Consider the following 19,623-nt stretch of genomic DNA (forward strand, 5'->3'; position numbering starts at 1 on the left):
GAAATAGAAGGCATACAAATTGGCAATGACCAAGGAGAAATTAGGAGATTAGAAAAACTTCAAAGGTCAACTGAAAGCTTGATGGGATTGGGTATAAATAGTGATGAGTAGCTATGCCCAGGGCCAGAATAGCAGTTTACACTGTTCGAGGGAAACCTATTGTTTGGTGAACATATGGCCTCTCTAATTGTTGAAGCATTTAACTGTTACCAGAGAGATAATCCTGATCAAGTTAAAAATCACAGCACACCCCAAAAAGCTTGTACTTCCAAATAAACCTGTCGGACTATAACCTGGTGATGTGTGGTTTTTAACTTTGTCCACCCCACTCCAACCCCGGCTCATCCACATCAGCATCCCAATAGACAGCCCCACTGAAACTGAAGTGCCTGTCAGATAATTGAGGGAGCCACGGGGGTGTGGGGGGAGTGGTGTGTGGTTTAACCACAGAGTTTAACTGAACTAGAGTTTTTAACTGTTGTTGCCGTGGAGATAATCCTGAGAGACAGTCTCTATGCAAAGTCACAAATCATAAAAGGTAGAAGAATGGGAGCCGTACATCGGACCTGATGCTGCCGAAAGGCGTTTTGCACGTAAAATACCCAGGTAACTACGATGTCTCATCAATAAAGACTCAAAGAAGACCTCTCAGAGTTTTGTGCTTTGTAATTCCTGTCCAGCAGGGTTCAGGAAGATGAGGACACAGCAGTCAGTCGTCACAGTGGAGAACACGAAGAACATGCCAGTAATTGACAAGGAGACTGAGGAAGGTGAGGATCTAGAAACGACCATTATCAAGAAAGAGTTAGAGCTGGGCAAGCTAATAGCGCTAACGGTAGACAAGTCTCCTTCCACTAATGGAATACATCCCAGGATACCAACAGAGTTCGGGGGAGAAATAGCAAATGCACTTAGTTACAGCATCCTACAGCAGAGACAGGCCCTTTGGCCCAAAATGGCCCATGCCAATCAGAATGTCCATCCACGCTAACCCCATTTCCCTGCACTTGGCCCATCTGCTTCTGAAACTTTGCTATCCATCTATTTGTCCAAATGCCTTTTACATGTTTTTAGTGTACCCGCCTCAACCACTTCCACTGGTAGCTCATTCCATATACATACCACCCTCTGGGTAAAACAGTTGCTCCTCACCTTCCCTTTTATTCTTTCTCCTCTAACCTTAAACTGATGCCCTCCAGTCCTTGGTTCCCTGGGAAAAAGACTGAGTGCATTCACCTTACCCACGCCTCTCATGATCATATACACTTCTATAAAATATTCCCCCTCGGTTTCCTCTGCTCTAAACAAAAAAGCCCTCGCTTGTCCAACCTCTCCCTGTAACTCAGACCCCTGAGCCCTGGCATCATCCTTGGAAATTTCTTCTGCACCTTTTCCAGTTTAATAACTGAAACCGACACTGCATTCATCACATTTCCAGTGTTTCCCCACGGCGTTGGAACAGACCTGACAACGCCAATGGATTACAATCAATGATCAATAATTTACCCCGTAACAACAATCCCATTTTCATAGCTTTTTCCATGATGCAGGAATCCTTTTGTCTTTCTGGTTTCATGGTTAATTGTCCTCATACAAAACCAGTGGCTTAACTGTTCCTGGGAAACGTGCCATGATTTTTTAGACTTTCAAAAACCAATGAAATCTCTCTCCACAGGCCCCACGCTAACATGGACTTCACTGTCTCAGTACTTTTTTCCCCAATCACACTGACATTTGAAATATTCGTCCACGGGCAGAATGCACACCTTTCCATCCAGATGAAAAGGCCAATGATATTCAGATCGGCACGGATCAAGTAACTATCAAAACTGAACATGAAGTTCAATTTGAATTTCTCAACTGCAAATCCCCCCTTTCAGTACTGCACAACAGAGAAAACAGAAAGTGCTGGAAATCCTCAGCAGGTCTGGCAGCATCTGAAACGCTGACAGATGCAGGAAACATTGCAGCCTTGAAGAAGTGGTTAGATTATCACACCAGGCACGTGCGCTTGATGGCCAGTTATGTAGAAGATGGGGGCATTGTGTTCAACAGTTTTATACCAGAGACTCTGACCTCATTTGATTCCATGTTTCTCGGCGATTCCCTCTTCTCGGAAGCAGGCAGGAGTGGGAAGCAGTGGAGAATGCAAATGATGTGTGACCTTCCTAGAGAGAGGATTCGTGTACAGTAGCAGGGATCCCTTTCTGGAATGGCCTTGGTGAGACCACACCTGGAGTACTGTGTATACCTTTGTTCCCCTTTCCCAAGGAGAGCTATCCTGGTTATTGAGAAAGTAAAGGAGGGTCACAAGCCTGAGTCCTGGTATATGGAGATAGTTATGGCCTGCAGATGCTGGAAGTCAGAGTCCATACAATGTGGATCTGGGGAAGTGCAGCAGGTCAGGCTGCATCAGAGGAGCAGGAAGGTTGATGTTTTGGGTCGGAACCCTTTGTCAGCCCTGATGAATAGTCCTGACGCGAAATGACACCTTTCCAACCCCATCGTATTCATGCTGGTCATCAAGCACCTATTAATTTTAGTCCCAAGTTCTGGCACTCAGCGTGTAATCGATATTGTAGAGCCTGGTGTGATCATCTCAACACTTCTTCAAGGCTGCAATGTTTCCTGCATCTGTCAGCGTTTCAGATGCTGCCCGACCTGCTGAGGATCTCCAGCACTTTTTGATTTTTATTGTGGATTTCCCCCATTTTGCTCAAGCGCTTAGAGTCAGAGAGCTGTACAGCTCCATATTTTGCTGACTATAATTCCTGGGATGGCAGGACTGATGGATGAAGAGGGATTCAATCCTCATTTAATCCTCCTTTCCTTTGGCTTTCTGAGCCGCTGACTACATCATTAATATTCTACCTCCCATTGCCTGTCCTGAATCTGACCCATCTAAGCCTACACTTTAGTTCCCATCCCCCTGTTAGACTAGTTGAAACGACACCAATGGGACTGGCAAAAGCCTCCACCAGGAGATTTCTCCCAGCTCTGCCCAGGGGTAACCGGTCAGGCTGGTACAGGACCCACCCAGAAACGGTCCCAGTGCCTGAAGAATCTAAACTCTTCTCTGGTCCACCATTTCGCCAGTCACACGTCCATCTGATCTATCCTCTTATTCCTGCTCTCACTAGCACATGGCACTATGAGTAAGTCTGACATTATTTTATTTCAGGAGCTACATTTTACTGTATCCATGATCTCCCTATATCCAGCTTTCAGCACCTCATCCCTTTGTTTAGTGATGACATTGGTATCGGTGTGTTCCACAACCACTGACTTTACCCTCCAGCTTCAGAATGTCCTGCAGCTGCTCCATGATAATCGCGTGCTGGCACCAGGGAGGTAACATACCATCCTGGATTCATGTCTGTGACCACAGAAGTGCCTGCCTGAACCTCTGATCATTGAATCCCCTGTCACTATAGCCCTGCCACTGTCTTTCCTCCGGTTCTGTACAGCAGAGCTATCTTGGTATTATGAAACTGGCTGTTGCTGATTTCCCGAGAAGCCACTCCACACATTTACCCCCAACAGAATCCCAAGCAGGATTCAGTATCTTTTTGAGAAGTGGATGATCATTGGGGATTCCTGCACTGCCTTCCTGAGCCTTTTATTTGATCTGATGGTCACCCATTCCTTTCTGCCTGTGTAACCCTCACCTTGCAGTGTGACGAACTCACTAAATGTGCTGTCCATAACATTCTCAGATGCTCCACAGTGAGTCCACTCATAACTCCAGGTCTGAAAAGCAGTTTCCCTGTAGCTGTAGGTGGGCCCACTTCCTGCACACATAGCCGTCAGGGACACTGAAAGTATCCCTTATTTCCCACATTGTACAAGAGGAGCACACCACGGGTCTGAGGGCTCCTGTCACAACGTCTCTCTAGATTCAGCTAATTACTCCCATTAAGAGAATTTAAAAGAGCTTTCAACCTTCCTTCACTTCAAACATTTCCATTATATATCAAAAGCCCCAATCTTTACTTAAGCTGATACATTATATTTTAAAAACTTAACAAATATTCTGCAGGTATCACTTACAAATTGGCTGTTCCCATTGGTGAATTTCTCAATGGCCTGAACTAAACCAGAGTTTCAGCTTCAACTTCTCCCTGTCTCACCTCCCTCTGTTTTCACCCAACTCCAAAACCCACTCATTGAGTCAAGCAACACTCAGTGCAGCCCTGTCATTTTCACTGTCTGCTCACACCTACACTGCCCTCAGCCTCCTGTCCTGTTCCAATGCATCGCAATGGGAGCTCAGGAACTGTATCTCATCTTTCAGCTCAGCCCTTTGTAACCCCAGAGTCAACATGGACCTCAGCAGTTTCTGGATGAATGGACAGTTGCCAGAACCTGGAACATTCCACCTGAAAAGGTACTGGAATTTGAGTTCACAAAGAATTTTAATGAGAATTTTGCAGGGAGTTGAAAATTAGGAGTTTACAGGTTAACATCATGAAGTGAGTGATTGGGACTAAATCTGACAGTTCCTGCAAAGAGACTAGGTATAATTTGGATAAATCTGTGCTCCCACTCAGGCCAAATCGCCCATGGGGAATTCAACCACAAATCCGAACATCTTTCTGCATTTTGCTTCACAAAAGTATTGGAGATATTTTCCCAGAGACTGAACAGACAACCCTTTCTCCTTCCACAGTAAAATGCTAATGATATTCAGATCCTGATGACTCCGCTGAGTGCAGAAATCTGCTTTTTTGAGATCCTGTCCTCAATTATTCTCATTTAATATCCCATTAAAACATTCACAAAACAAATCTCAGCCAGTGCAGGATGAATTGGAAAGACAAATATTTCTCTGGTATGTGTCTGATTTGTAAATGCTCCTCTTCAAATCACCCCTCCCCCACCCAGGAAGAGGACATGTCCATGCACCTTGCTGTACCGTGCCCCCAATAAAAATGGCGGCCATAACCCAGGACCTATCACTGACTGAGGCCCACAGCCGTTTTCCCATTTGCTGTAAACATGGAACCAAGAGTTTCTAATTCAGGACTAACACCCTGTACAGACGTGTAAATAAAACTTCCCAGTCTAAACTGAATCATTTTCTCCCGGTTTCCGCTGCCGCTCCCCCTTCCCAGTTTCCAGCTCCTGCACACACCAAGGGCCATTCCGGGTCCATTGACCCTTCCTCAGAACCGATGGCAGCTGGGAAAATTAGACTCCCTACAGTGTGGAAACCGGCCATTCGGTCCAACAAATCCACACTGAGCCTCCGAAGAGTATCCCACCCAGACCCATTCCGCTACTCTGTTACTCTAAATTTCTCCTGAACAACGCACCTCACCTACACATCCCTGAACACGACGGGAAATTTAGCTTGGCCAATTCACCTAACCTACACATCTTTGGACTGCAGGAGATAGGGGTAAAAGAGTAAATAATAGGTGGGATGGAGCGACCCTTCAACAACATGGCAACATTTACTCATCTCCTCTCCCCGCCCTTATCTCAGATCCAACCCTCCATCTCAGCACCGCCCTCAAACTGTCCCATCTGTCCCTCTTCCTTCCCAATTATCCACTCCACCCTCTCACCATTACCCCCACCTGCATTTTCCTATCGCCTGCCCAACTACCTTCCCAACAGCCCTACACACCCATCCTATTATCTGTCCTCTTCCCCACCCTCACATTCCTGAAGAAGTGCTTAGGCCCAATATGTCAATTCGCCTGCTCCTTGCATACTGCCTGACCTGCTGTGCACATTCAGCGGGACACTTTAACACAAATTGGAAGAACATCACCTCATCTTGTACCTGGGGACCCTTCAGCCCTCTGGCCTCAATATTGGATTCCATAATTTTAAGTCCTAAGTCTCCTACGTACTAGTGTCCTAGCCCCCATCCCATAGACCAGGCCCTGTTATTACATCGCCTGCAATTACACACTACCTATGGTTAGTCACTAACAGTCTCCATAAAGAGCTATTCACCCTCCCCAAGGCAGATCTTTATCCACTCCTTTGTCCAACTGCTCCCATCGCGTTCTTTGGAATCTATCACCACCTATCATTTACTCCTTAACCCCTACCTTCTGCAATATCAACCAACATTGTTTCTCAGGAACATCAGTTCTGACAAAGGGTCATTGGATCAGAAATGTTAACTTTGACTTCTCTTCACAGATGCTGCCAGACCTGCTGAGCATTTTCAGGATCTTCTGGTTGTTGTTTCTGATTTACAGCATCCGCAATTCCTTTGGTTTTCATTTACTGGAAGTTTGTAATTCAGGTCTAGCAGCCTACATCGTGTGTTTATCAACCCACCCAGTCCACAAACTCAATCTCTCTCCCAGTCTCTGCTGTCTCTCCCACTCCCTTCACACTCACTGGGTCCCCCCCTCACAGTGACATTGCACCTGCACAGCTCATGGTCACGTGTTGGCCTGCTGGCCACACCCCTCATTCACTCCCATTGGCGGGAGGATTACACCGACTCCCCTATTGGACTGAAGCTGCCATCAATCAGCCAGGTCCCATTGTGACTTGAGTGGGAGGAGGCTGAGGGGTGACCTCAGAGGTTTATAAAATCATGAGGGGCATGGATGGGATACAGAGACAAGGTCTTTTCCCTGGGGTTAGGATTTCCAGAATGAGGGGGCATAGGTTTAAGGTGAGAGGAGAATGATATAAGAGAGACACAAGGGGCAACTTTTTTCATGTGCGTGTATGGAATCTACTGTCAGGGAAGTGGTGACAGCTGGTATAGTTCCACCATTTGAAAGGCAGCTGGATGGGTATATGAATAGGAAGGGCGTAGAGTGATATGGGCCAACTGCTGTCAGATAGGACTAGATTAGGTTGGGATATCTGGTCGGTGTGGACTAGTTTGACGAAAGGGTCTGTTTCCTTGCTGTACATGACTGTGGCTCTGCCCTGGGATGAGCTTCATTATTCAGTGAATGGGGCAGTATCACAGAGCCCAGGGGCTGGGGGCTATTCAGCCCATTGGGGCTGTACTCTCTCCCTCTGGAGATGCTGCCAATCTGCCCTTTCTCCACTCCCATTTACCAGGAGCCCTCCACATTTATCCTCAAATAGTTAAATTACAAATCTGTTTTGACAATAACAAAAGCTGCATCCAGCTTTGATTCAAACTGTTCCAGATGCTCAGAACCTACTGAATAAAATAGCCTTCACATTTTTAACCTGCATTATTTGCCAATTACCTGAAAGTAGTTACTAAAAATTGTGACAATAATTTTCTCTCGGTGTCTCTGTAAATTAAATATCCTGGAAACAAATCTGTTTCTGGTTGAAATCACTGCTTAACCTTCTCAGCTCCAAGGAGAATTGTCAGGTCTTTTGCTAACTCTCCATAAAAGAGAAATCTATCTTAATTTGAATTTAAGAGTGTCATAGAGATGCACAGCACAGAAACAGACACTTCGGTCCAACTCGACAATGCCGCCCAGATATCTTAAATTAATCTTGTCCCATTTGCCAACACTTTGCCCATATCCTTCTAAGTTTCCTAAACACGTACCCAATCAGATACCTTTTAAATGTAGTCGTACCAGCCTCCACACTTCCTCAGGCGACTCATTCCATACACGTACCATATTCAGCTTGAAAATATTGCTCTTTAGATCGCCTTTCTATCTTTTCCCTCACACCTCCCGTCTGTGGTCTCTGGTTTTGGACTCCCCTAACCTGGGAATAAGACCCTGGCTGTTCACCCTAACCATGTCCTTCACGATTTATCAACCTCGAAGGTCACCTCTCAGCATCCGATGCTCCAGTGAAAACAGCCCGAGCCTATTCAGCCTCTCTGTATGGGTCAAACCTTCAACCCTGGAAACATCTTTGCACACCTTTTCTGAATCCTGTCAAGTTTTATAATATCATTCCGATAGCGGGGAAACCAGGACTGAAAGCAGAATTCCAGAAATGGCTGAATCAATGTCCTGTACAGCTGCAAAATAATGTCGTAACTCCTATACATAATGCACAGACAAATAAAGGCAAGTATACCAAATGCCTTCTTCACCACCCTGCCTATTCCACTTTCAAAGAACTATGAACCTGTACCTCAACGTCTCTGTTTAGCAACACTCCCCAGGCCCTTCCCATTAAATGTATAAGTCCTGCCCTGATTTGTTTTTCCAAAATGCAGCACCTCACATTTATCTGAATTCCACTCCATCTGCCACTCCTCAGCCCAGTTGATTGAAGTCTCATTGTACTCGGAGGTAACTTTCTTCCCTGTCCACTGCGTCTCCAATTTTGGTGTCTATGTAACATCACTAATCATAGCTCCTATATTCACATCGAAATCATTTATATAAATGATGAAAAGCAGTGGACCCAACACCAATCCTTACACCATATTGCTCATCACAGGGCTCCAGTCCGAAAAGCAACCCTCTACCATTATCCTCTGTCTCCAATTTTCCAGCCAATTTTGTATAATTTGTTAACCAGTCTGTTATGTTGAACCTTGTTGAACATCTTTCTGAAGTCCAAGTTAGTGATTTCCATGCACAAAGCTATGCTGACTATCCCTAATTATTTCTTGCCTTTCCAATTCCATCCAAATCCTGTCCCTGAGAAGCCCTTCCAACAACTTGCCTGTCTTCAGGCTCACCGGTGTATTGTTCCCTGGACTTTCCTCATCACCTTTCTCAAATAATGATGCCCGTCTTACAGCACCTCACCTGTGGCTATTTGTGATACAAATATCTCAGCGAGGGGCCCGGCAATCACTTCGCTAACTTCCCACAAAGTTCTGGGACACACCTGATCAGGTCCCAGGGATTTATTCAGCTTTATGTATTATAAGATATCCAGTACCTCATTCTCTGTAATATGGACACTTGTCAAGTTATCACTATTTATTTTTTCAAACTGTCTCACTTCCACATTCTCCAAGTAAAAGCTGACATGAAATCCTCCCACCCCGATGATTCCACAGACAGCCTTGCTGATCTTTGAGGGTCCCTAATCTCTGCCTGGTTACTCTTTTGTACTAGGTGTATTTGTCGAATCTCTTTGGGTTCTTCCTTAAACCTATTTCCCAAAGCTATCTCATGTCCCCTTTTAGCCCTCATGGTTTCCCCCGACTATACTCCTACTGCCCTTTTACTCCTGGAGGGATTCACGCAAACCCAGCTGTCTGTACCTGCCATATCCCTCCTTCGTTTTCTTGACCAGGCCCTCAATTTCTCTCGACAGGCAGCATTCCTTACACCTCCCAGCCTTGGACTTGGAAGGAACATGCTGGCTGTGTACTCTCGTTGTTGCAGGCCTATTGATGCAATGGCAGATGAGGACAGAGAAGCAATCATTCTCAGTAAAGAGGTGGTGTTGGGAAAGATAACAGCCTAAAGGTAGATGGGTCGTATGGCTGTGATGGAGTGCATCCCAGGGGACTATAACAGATGGCAGAGGGTAAATAGCCAACACACTCGTGATAATTCACTAAAATGTGCTGGACTCTGGGACGGTTCTGACAGATGAGATAGCTGCAAATGTGATGCTAATATTTTAAAATGGACCTGTTAGCATAACTTCTGTAGTGGGGGAAATGCTCGATCTCTCAAGGAAGAAATAGTGAGCTATCTGGATAGACATTGTCTCAGAGCAGACACAGCATCGATTCATGAAAGGTAGACAACACTAAGCTGAGTGGTAGAGCAATGTGTGCAGAGGCCAATGTAAGTCTGCAGAGGGATACGGATAGGTTAAGTGAGTGGGTAAGGGTCAAACAGATGGAGGACAATGTTGGGAAATGTGAGGTCATCCATTTTGGTCGGACTAACAGCTAACTGATGAAATGGTGAAAACTTGCAGCAGTCTGTTGTACAGAGGGAGCTGGGTTTCCTTGTACATGAATCACAGGAAGTTGGTTGCAGGTGCAGCAGGTAAATAAGACAGTGAAGGGAATATTGTCCTTCATTGCTAGAGGGATGGTTATGCTGCAGCTGTACAGGGTGCCGGAGAGGCCACACCTGGAGTACTGCGTACAGGTTTGGTCTCCTTACTTCAGGAAGGATGTACTGGCACTGGAGAGGGTGCAGTGGAGGATCACTAGTTTGAGTCAGGATTTCAGAGGGTTGACGTATGCGGAGAGATTGAGAAAACTAGTTCTATACTCATTGGAGTTTCGGAGTATGGGGGTTGGATAGGAAAAAAATTGAAATTATTAAGGGAGTAGATAAACTAGAAGCAGGGAGGTGATTTCCACTGGGGACGGAGCAAAGTCGGGAGCAGAGCGTCAAAATAAGGGGATATCAGATTTAGGACTGAGTTCAGGATGGACTTCTTCAGATAAATCTGTGAATCTGTGGAATTTGCTGCTGAGTGTAGCAGTTGACGTTATCAACTTGACGATCGTTATGTCAAAAGGTAGATTTGTGAACAGGAAAGGAATTAAGGGTTATGGTGAGAGAACAGGAAAGTGGAGCTGAGGCCATGAAAAGATCAGCCCTGACCTTATTGAATGGCAGAGCAGGCTTGAGGGGCCAGGTAGCCTACTCCTGCTCCTCTTCCTTCTGTTCTTATGTTCCCACTTTCCAGCTGTCCCTTTACCTGGGAATAGCAAAGAAATATTGAACGCTCTCGCTTTGTACCGTCAAAATTCGCCTTTGTCCAATTTAGAACACTGTTTAGATCTGGTTTATTATTTTCTGTAACTATTTCAAAACTAGTAGAATTATCAGAGAATCCTGACAGCGTGGAAGCAGGCTATTCGGCCCATCACATCCACACTGACCCTCAAAGCCTCCTACCTTAAACCTGTAACGCTGCATTTCCCACGGCTAATCCACCTAGCCTGCACATCCCTGAACAATATGGGCAATTCAGCCTGGAATATCCACCCAACCTGCATATCTTTAGATAGTGGGAGGAAACCACAGCAAACAGATGAAACCCACGCAGGTAATAACAAGGTGATCATCCCTTTCTTATTTCCCCGGTCAACCTAAATAACTTCGCTGGACGTAATCTCAGAATATCCTCCCTCAGCACAACTGTAATGTTACCCCTAATCAAAAAGGCCACTCCACCTCCTCTCATGTCCCCCTTTCTATCCTTCCTCTTGCATCGATACCCTGGAACATTACGCTGCCAGTCCTACCCATCTCTGAGTAACGTTTCTGTAATACTTATGATATCCCAGTGCCACGTTCAAAACCATACCCTGAGCCCATCTTCCTTCCCTGTCAGGCCTCTTGCATTGAAGTAAATGCAGTGTAACTTGTCAGCTCTACCTGGTTCTATGCCTTGCCCTTGCCTGCCTTGCCTGTCTGACTTCTGAACTGTACCAGCCTCAGACTTACCTCTTTTCTCACTATCTCTTTGAGTTTACCCACACTCCTTCACTGGTTTAATGACTCCTGAGTAGTACGAGCAAATCTCCCTGCCTGGATATCAGACACCTTCCAATTCAGGTACAATCCATCCTTCTTATGCACATCAACTCTACTCAAGAGGAGATTACAATGATCAAAAGATGTGAATCCTTCTGCCCTACACCAGCTCCTTAGCCAATCATTCATCTCCTCCATCCTGCTATTCCTAGTCTCACGAGTATGTAGCACCTGGAGTACTCCACATATTATGACCGAGGACCTGGTTTATTATATTCCAGGCTAATTTGCTATATTCTCTCATCAGGACTTTATCTTTTCCCCTTATGTCATTGGTACCAATGTACAATGACCTCCCACTGGTAATTCTTTCCTTTGACAATATTCTGCTACCTGTCCGAAACATCCTTGACCCTGTCACCAGGGAGGTACCACCCCATTCTGATGTCTCACTGTCAGCTGCAGAAACAGCAGTCTGTGCCCGACTAAAAAGTCCCTTATCATCCTTGAGCATTTGGAATCTGATATACCTCTCATTGTAGTGGAGCCAATCTCAGTACCAGTAACTTGGCTGTCAGTGCAACATTCCCTGAAAGTCTATGACCACCTACATTATTCAAAACAGTAAACTTGTTTGAGATGGGGAGAGCCACAGGAGACTCATGGCTGAAAAAATGTGTTGCTGGAAAATCGCAGCATTGAAGGAGCAGGAGAATCGACGTTTCGGGCATAAGCCCTTCAACATGGATTTAGTAAAGGGAGGTCATGCCTGACAAACCTGTTGGAATTTTTTGAAGAGGTAACAAGTAGGTTAGACCAGGGAAACCCAGTGGATGTGGTCTATCTGGACTTTCAAAAGGCCTTTGATAAGGTGCCACACGGGAGGCTGCTGAGCAAGGTGAGGGCCCATGGTGTTCGAGGTGAGCTGCTGGGATGGATTGAGGATTGGCTATCTAATAGAAGGCAGAGAGTTGGGATAAAAGGTCCTTTTTCAGAATGGCAGCCGGTGACGAGCGGTGTCCCGCAGGGTTCGGTGCTGGGGCCACAGCTGTTCGCATTATATATTAATGATTTGGATGAGGGAACCGGGGTCATTCTAGCGAAGTTTGACGATGATACGAAGTTAGGTGGACAGGCAGGTAGTACTGAGGAAGTGGGGAGGCTACAGAAGGATCTAGACAGGTTGGGAGAGTGGTCTAGGAAATGGCTGATGGAATTTAACGTGAGCAAGTGCGAGGTCTTGCATTTTGGCAAAAAAAATAAAAGCATGGACTACTTTCTAAATGGTGAGAAAATTAATAAAGCCAAAGCACAAAGGGATCTGGGAGTGCTAGTCGAGGATTCTCTAAAGGTAAACATGCAAGTTGAGTCTGTGATTAAGAAAGCGAATGCAATGTTGTCTCTTATCTCAAGAGGTTTGGAATATAAAAGCAGAGATGTACTACTAAGACTTTATAAAGCTCTGGTTAGGCCCCATTTGGAGTACTGTGTCCAGTGTTGGTCCCCACACCTCAGGAAGGACATACTGGCACTGGAACGTGTCCAGCGGAGATTCACACGGATGATCCCTGGAATGACAGGTCTAGCATATGAGGAACGGCTGAGGATACTGGGATTGTATTCGTTGGAGTTTAGAAGATTAAGGGGAGATCTAATAGAGACGTACAAAATAATACATGGCTTTGAAAAGGTGGATGCTAGAAAATTGTTTCTGTTAGGCGAGGAGACTAGGACCTGTGGACACAGCCTTAGAATTAGAGGGGGTCATTTCAGAACGGAAATGCGGAGACATTTCTTCAGCCAGGGAGTGGTGGGCCTGTGGAATTCATTGCCACGGAGTGCAGTGGAAGCCGGGACGCTAAATGTCTTCAAGGCCGAGATTGATAGGTTCTTGTTGTCTAGAGGAATTAAGTGCTACGGGGAGAGTGCTGGCAAGTGGAGCTGAAATGCGCATCAGCCATGATTGAATGGCGGAGTGGACTCGATGGGCCGAATGGCCTTACTTCCACTCCCATGTCTTATGGTCTTATGCCCGAAACGTCGATTATCCTACACCATTGATGCTGCCTGACCTGCTGCGCTTTTCTGGCAACACACTTTTCAGCTCTGTTCTCCAGCGTCTGCAGTCCTCACTTTCTCCACAGGAGACTCATGCTCTACCTACCTCCCTCTCCTACCTTTCCGAGAGGTAACCCAACTACCTGACTGTATCTGCAGTTTTCAGCCTGAAACTGCCACCTATCACACATCCTGACTCTTGTAAATTCTTCATTACCATTCAGCACTACTCCATCTGATCCATGTGATCCAAGAGGATTTGCATCACTTCCTGCAGGCTATCAACAGGATCATTCAAACTCCCCCTACTCTCCTCCAGGAAGTGCACATCACTGTACGAATGGCCATCTCTGCACCTTAATCTGTAGACCCAGAAAATGGCAGAGTCTTACAGCTTTACAAAAGCCTACTCTCGAAAACATTAGAACCTGTATTTTATATTTAAAACATTCAACCAAAAGATCATAACAGAGGCACTTAAACTAGTAAACACTCACCCTACTGAATGTTGCGGATTTTAAAATGTAAAGCAGAGTAAGATTTACCTTTTAACAGACTGAAACCCACTGAGCTGATCCCCGGCTGTGAGTCACAGACATACAGCACGGAAACAGAACCTTCAGTCAAACTCGTCCATACCGACCAGATATCCGAACCTAATCTCATCCCATTTGCCAGCACTTGGTCGATATCCCTCTAAACCCTTCCTATTCATATACCCACCCAGATGCCTAATAAATGATGCAATTGTCGCAGCCTTCACAACTCCCTCTGGCAGCTCGTTCCATAAACGCAACACCGTCGCATGAAAAAGTTGCCCCTTAGGTCCCTTTTATATCTTTCCCCTCTCACGCTAAATCTATACCCTCTCGTTCTAGACTCCCTCACTCCAGTGAAAATACCTTGTCTATCTATCTGATCCATGCTCATGATTTTATAAACCTCTGACACTCCAGGGAAAACAGCCCCAGACTATACAGCCTCTCCCTATATCTCAAACCCTCCAACCCTGGCAATATCCTTATAAATCTTCTGTGAACCTTTCAAGTTACACAACATCCTGGTAGGTGGAGAACAGAATTGTGCACAATATTGCAAAAGTGGCCAAACCAATGTCCTGAACAGCTGCAACATGACCTCCCAACTCTCTTACTCAATACTCTGACCAATAAAGGAAATCATACCAAACACCTTCACTATCCTATCTACCTGCGCCTCTACTTTCAAGGAGCTATGAACCTGCACAGCAAGGTCTCTTTGTTCAGCAACACTCCCCAGGACCTGACCATGACGTGTATCAGTCCTACTAAGCTTTGCCTTTCCAAAATGCAGCACCTCGCACTTCTCTGAATTGAACTCCATCTGCCACTCCTCAGCCCATTTGCCCATCTGATCAAAATCCCATTGAAATCTGAGGTAACCTTCTTCACTGTCCACTACACCTCCAATTTTGGTGCCATCTACAAACTTACTAACTATACCTCCTGTGTTCACATCCAAATCATTTATATAAATGATGAGAAGTAGTGGACCCAGCACCGATCCTTGCAGCACTCCACTAGTCACAGGCCTCCAGTCTGAAAAATAATCATCCATCACCACCACCCTCTATCTTCTGCCTTTGAGCCAGTTCTATATCCAAATGGCTACTTCCATGAGATCTGACCTTGCTAATCAGTCTCCCATGGGGAACCTTGTCGAACGCCTTACTGAGGTCCATATAGATCACATCTACTGCTCTGCCCTCCTCAATCCTCTTTGTTACTTCTTAAAAACCAGATCGAGTATGTGACACATGATTTCCCATGCAGAAAGTTATGCTGACTATCCCTAATCAGTCTGTGCTTTTCCAAATACACGCAAATCCTGTCGCTCAGGGCTCCCTCCAACACCTCGTCGAGCACAGCGTCTGTAGCTCTCTGGCTTGTCCAAACCGCCTTCGTTAAATAGTAGCACCATATTAACCAACCCGCAGTTTTCCGGCACCTCAGCTATGACTACCAATAATACAAAAATCTCAGCAAGAGGCCCAGAAATCACTTCCCTCGCTTCCTACAGAATTTTTGGGTACACCTGATCAAAGCCTGGGGATTGATCCACCTTTATGCGTTCCCACATATCCAGAACTCTGTATTATGGACATTTTCAAGATGTCACCATTTATTTTCCCACATTCTACATCTCCCGTGTCCTTCTCCACAGTAAATACTGATGCAAAATATTGCATCTTAATAAAACAAACGAGGGCAGGACTTACACTAATTAAAAGTAAGGCTTTGAGTAGTGATATGGATCAAAGAGACCGAGGGGTTCAGGTCTTCTTCGTCTGTGTCACATGTAGACAGGGTGGTTAACAAGGTGGTTAGCACACTTACCTTCATTGCTCAGACCTCTGAGTACCGGAGTTGGGAATTTAGGTTGAGGCTGTACAGGATGTTGGGGAGGCCTCTTCTGGAATACTGTGTCCAGTTCTGGTTGTGCTGTTATAGGAAGGATATTATTAAATTGGAGTGGTTTCGGAAGAGACTAACCGGGATGTTGCCATGAATGGAGGGATTGTGTCATAAGGAGAAGCTGGATAGGCTGGGACGCTTTTTCACTCGAGCGTAGGAGGTTGAGGGATGACCTTAGAGGTTTATAAAACCATGAAGCGTATAGACAAGGTGAATGGCCGGGGGTGGGGGGGGAGGTGGTATTCAAAACCTGGGCGCATACAATTTGAAAATAGATGAGAAAGGTTTAAAAAACAAATTGGGGATTTCTTTTTACTTTTACATGTGTGAAGTGAACTCCCAGAAAAAGAGGCAGCTGTGAATACAATTACAATGTTTAAAAGACATTTAGACAAGTACATAAACAGGAAATGTTTGGATGAATGTGGACCAAGTGGAGGGAGGGGCGATTAGATTAGTTGGGAATTATGGTCGACACGGACTGGTTTAACCACAGGGTCTGTCTCTGTGCTGTATCACTTTATGACTAACTCTCGCTATCTCTGTGAATTCCTCCATCCTCACAACTCCCCAGATCACTGTCACCTCATCCAGACTAAACTCTTCCATATCTCTAGAAATCCTCTCGAGCCTCAGAACCATCACTATCTCTGGTATCACAAACATCTCAATCTCTTTAACATCCTCCAATCTCCTCCTGTCATCACCCTCACGATCTCTAATCTTGACAACCCCCACAAATCTGTCCTACTCCACAGTAAACACTGATGCCACTCGTTTAGTATCCCCCCAACAACCCCATCTCCTGCGTCGTCACACATAGGCTGCCTTGCTGATCTTTGAGGTGGCCTATTCTCTCTCTATTGACCCATTTGCTCTTAATGTATTTCTAAAAACCCTTTCCCTATTCGCCAAAGCAGTCTCCTGTCCCCTTTTTGCCTGACTGATTTTACTCCTCTTGCCTTTATACTGGAAGGATGTTTGTGATTTTTTGGATTGGAAAAAATGCGAAATATCACATTTTGGTAAAACAAACGAAGGCTGGACTTACACTGATTAAACGTTGGCCCTCGGATAGTGATATAGAACAAAGAGACCGAGGGGTTCAGGTCTTTGAAATATGTGTCACATGCAGACAGGGTGGTTCAGAAGGGCTTTAGCACATTTGCCTTCATTGCTCAGATCTTTGAATATAGGAGTTAGGACGTTATGTTGAGATTGTACAGGATGTTGGGGAGGCCTCTTCTGGAATACTGTGTCCATTTCTGGTTGTGCTGTTATAGGAAGGATATTATTAAATTGGAGCAGGTTCAGAATAGATTTACCAGGATGGTAATGGGAACGGAGGGATTGAATTATAAGCAGAGTCTGGATAGGCTGGGTCCTTTTTCACTGGAGCACAGGAGGCTGAGGGGTGACCTTATTAGAGGTTTACAAAATCCTGAAGAGCTTCGGTAATGTGAACAGCAGGTGCCCTTTCCAGGAGGGGGCGCGATTCAAGATTGGGGACATACGTTTCTCACGTTAAAAAGTAAGGCTTTAAAAAGAAGTTCCAGATTTTATTTTTTGTTTCTGCACAGAGTGGTTCACACGTGGAATAAAGTTGCAGAGGACATGGTAGATGTGAATACAATTACAATTTCAGGGTGGAACAGTGGCTCAACGGTTAGCAATGCTACCTCTCAGCGCCAGGGACACAGGCTCAATTCCTGTATTGGGTGACTGTCCATGTGGAGTTTGCATATTCTTCCCCATGACAGCGTGGGTTCCTCCAGGTGCTGCCGTTTCCTCCCACAATCCACAGATGTACAGGGTAGGTGAACTGGCCGTGCTCAATTGCCCATAGTGTTCAGGGATGATTGGGTTGAGTGAATTAGTCAGGTGTAAATATAGAGCAAAAGGGTAGGAGAATGGGATTCTAATAGGAAAAAACCATTTGGACCCGTATATCAATAGGGAATGCTCGGATGGACTTGGACCAAGTGGAGGCAGGTGCGATTAGTTCAGTTCGAATTTATGGTCGACACGGACTGGTTGGACCACAGGGTCTGTGTCGATGCTGTGTAACTTTATGACTCGTTACCTCTGTAAATTCCTCTATGTTTGGAACTCTCCCTATCAGTGCCACCTCATCCAGCCTTACAAATCCTCCTCATCTCTATAATTCCACTCCAGCCTCAAAATCCAAAAACCTCTATCACAAATATCTCTATCTCTGTAACATCCTCCATCCTCACAATCCTTTCCAACTTGCATCTCCTCCAGCTTCATTATCCTTCCCATGTCTAATCCCCTCCAGTCTCTCAAAGCTCTGCTACATGTGCCTTTCTTTATTTCCAGCTTTCAGGATGCCCAATGTTTATTTCTCACTCGATGACTGCCCTTTACAATTCCTGTGCTGAGCTTCTGAATTTCCTCTTAAACCTCTGCGTCTCACTTTTCTCCCAAAAACATTGACCAATCACGTGTCATCTATTCTAGTATCACCTCTTCTGACCTGATATCCAACGGAGCCTGTCATATTCCTATAATAAACATCTCAGCGGTAAACAGAACAGAAAATGGCTCTGGTGGTCCATCGAGTCTGTGAGAAAGAAAATTATCACCGAAAACTACCACCATACTACTATCCTCATCTATTTTCCAGTACTTATGGAAAAGTGTCATCTATCATGGCATAGCAAGTGCACACTAAATACATCTCAAATGTTTTGGGGATTTATGTCTCCCACCTTCACAGACAGTGAGGTTTAGTGCAACTGGTGCTCGATGATGACATCACCCACAGGAACACAGAGCAGCTGGGTCTGTGCAAACCAGAGATCGCCCACACATTGGGAAGGATGGCAGGGTCCCTGAGAGGGGGCACAGGAGAGTTACCAGGATGGCTCAAAGAATGGGGGATTTTAGTTGCAGGGACATAGGTGTTGTGAATACAGATCAAGAATATCCATCTACAATCGATGGACTCTTGTTCTCAACCTCTCCCCTTGCCTGGGCTGTGGTAACCTTCAGGTTAAACCAACACCAGACATCTCTCCCTCATGAGAGAGCAGCCCTATGGTTTGGTAGGACAATGCTGACTTTACCTTTTAGACAGTGATGCCAATGTGCATCTGGGGTGGAGAGAGGGAATGTTGAAGGTGGTGGATGGGACACCACTCAGGCACAGTGCTTTGTCCTGGAGGATGTTCGCTTTCTTTAATACTGTTGAGGGCTGCACTATATTTAGGCAGGGTTAATTGAGTTTGAATTGAGTATATAGATGTGGAGATTTAGTAATCAGTGGTGGGGCCTTTAATGGAAGGTAGTGAATTGAAATAAATATCTCACTACAATTTTGGTTTAGACAGTTATCTTTAGTATTTAATATTGGTAGCAGAGAATGATTCAAAATGTAAGGTTTTGGGGTATGACAGATTTGAATGGACATCTGTGTGGCCACCAGGAAACCATTTGGATGCATTATTCCAATACAGTCTCAAACCTGGAAATGTTAAGAGCCTATGATCTATCTGATGAGGAAATGTCATATCATATTATATTTCTTGTACACTTTGTCACACTTAAAGATTTCAGACTTTTGTTTCTGTAGAGATTTTTGTGTAATCTTGTTAGAGTCACCACTCAAATACAAATGGCATTATAGACTGTGGGAAAATCAGGATATACAAACGTTCTTTGGTCCTCCACTTTGGGCTTATTTCAGTAAGTATGGCTTTACAAACAGCTGATGTTATACTCTGTATGCTGTAAATGGGAATTTT

The 19,623-nt window shown here is 45.1% G+C and overlaps 1 long non-coding RNA gene across 4 annotated transcripts in view; it reads right to left on the reverse strand.

The window, feature by feature from the left end:
* LOC140488927 (uncharacterized) overlaps nucleotides 1-19,623 on the reverse strand; it is a 34,067-nt gene that overhangs the window by 2,242 nt on the left and 12,202 nt on the right. For 2 of the 4 annotated variants that reach the window (XR_011963061.1, XR_011963059.1), the window contains 2 exons: nucleotides 15,779-15,883; nucleotides 10,424-10,563 (listed from right to left, as the gene is read on the reverse strand). This is a non-coding gene — a long non-coding RNA (uncharacterized lncRNA). Of the gene's footprint in view, nucleotides 1-10,423; nucleotides 10,564-15,778; nucleotides 15,884-19,623 lie in introns of those variants that run through there. The other 2 variants (XR_011963062.1, XR_011963060.1) reach the window with 1 other exon arrangement.

This window comes from Chiloscyllium punctatum, chromosome 18 (genome assembly GCF_047496795.1).
Source record: "Chiloscyllium punctatum isolate Juve2018m chromosome 18, sChiPun1.3, whole genome shotgun sequence".
Taxonomy (NCBI): domain Eukaryota; kingdom Metazoa; phylum Chordata; class Chondrichthyes; order Orectolobiformes; family Hemiscylliidae; genus Chiloscyllium; species Chiloscyllium punctatum.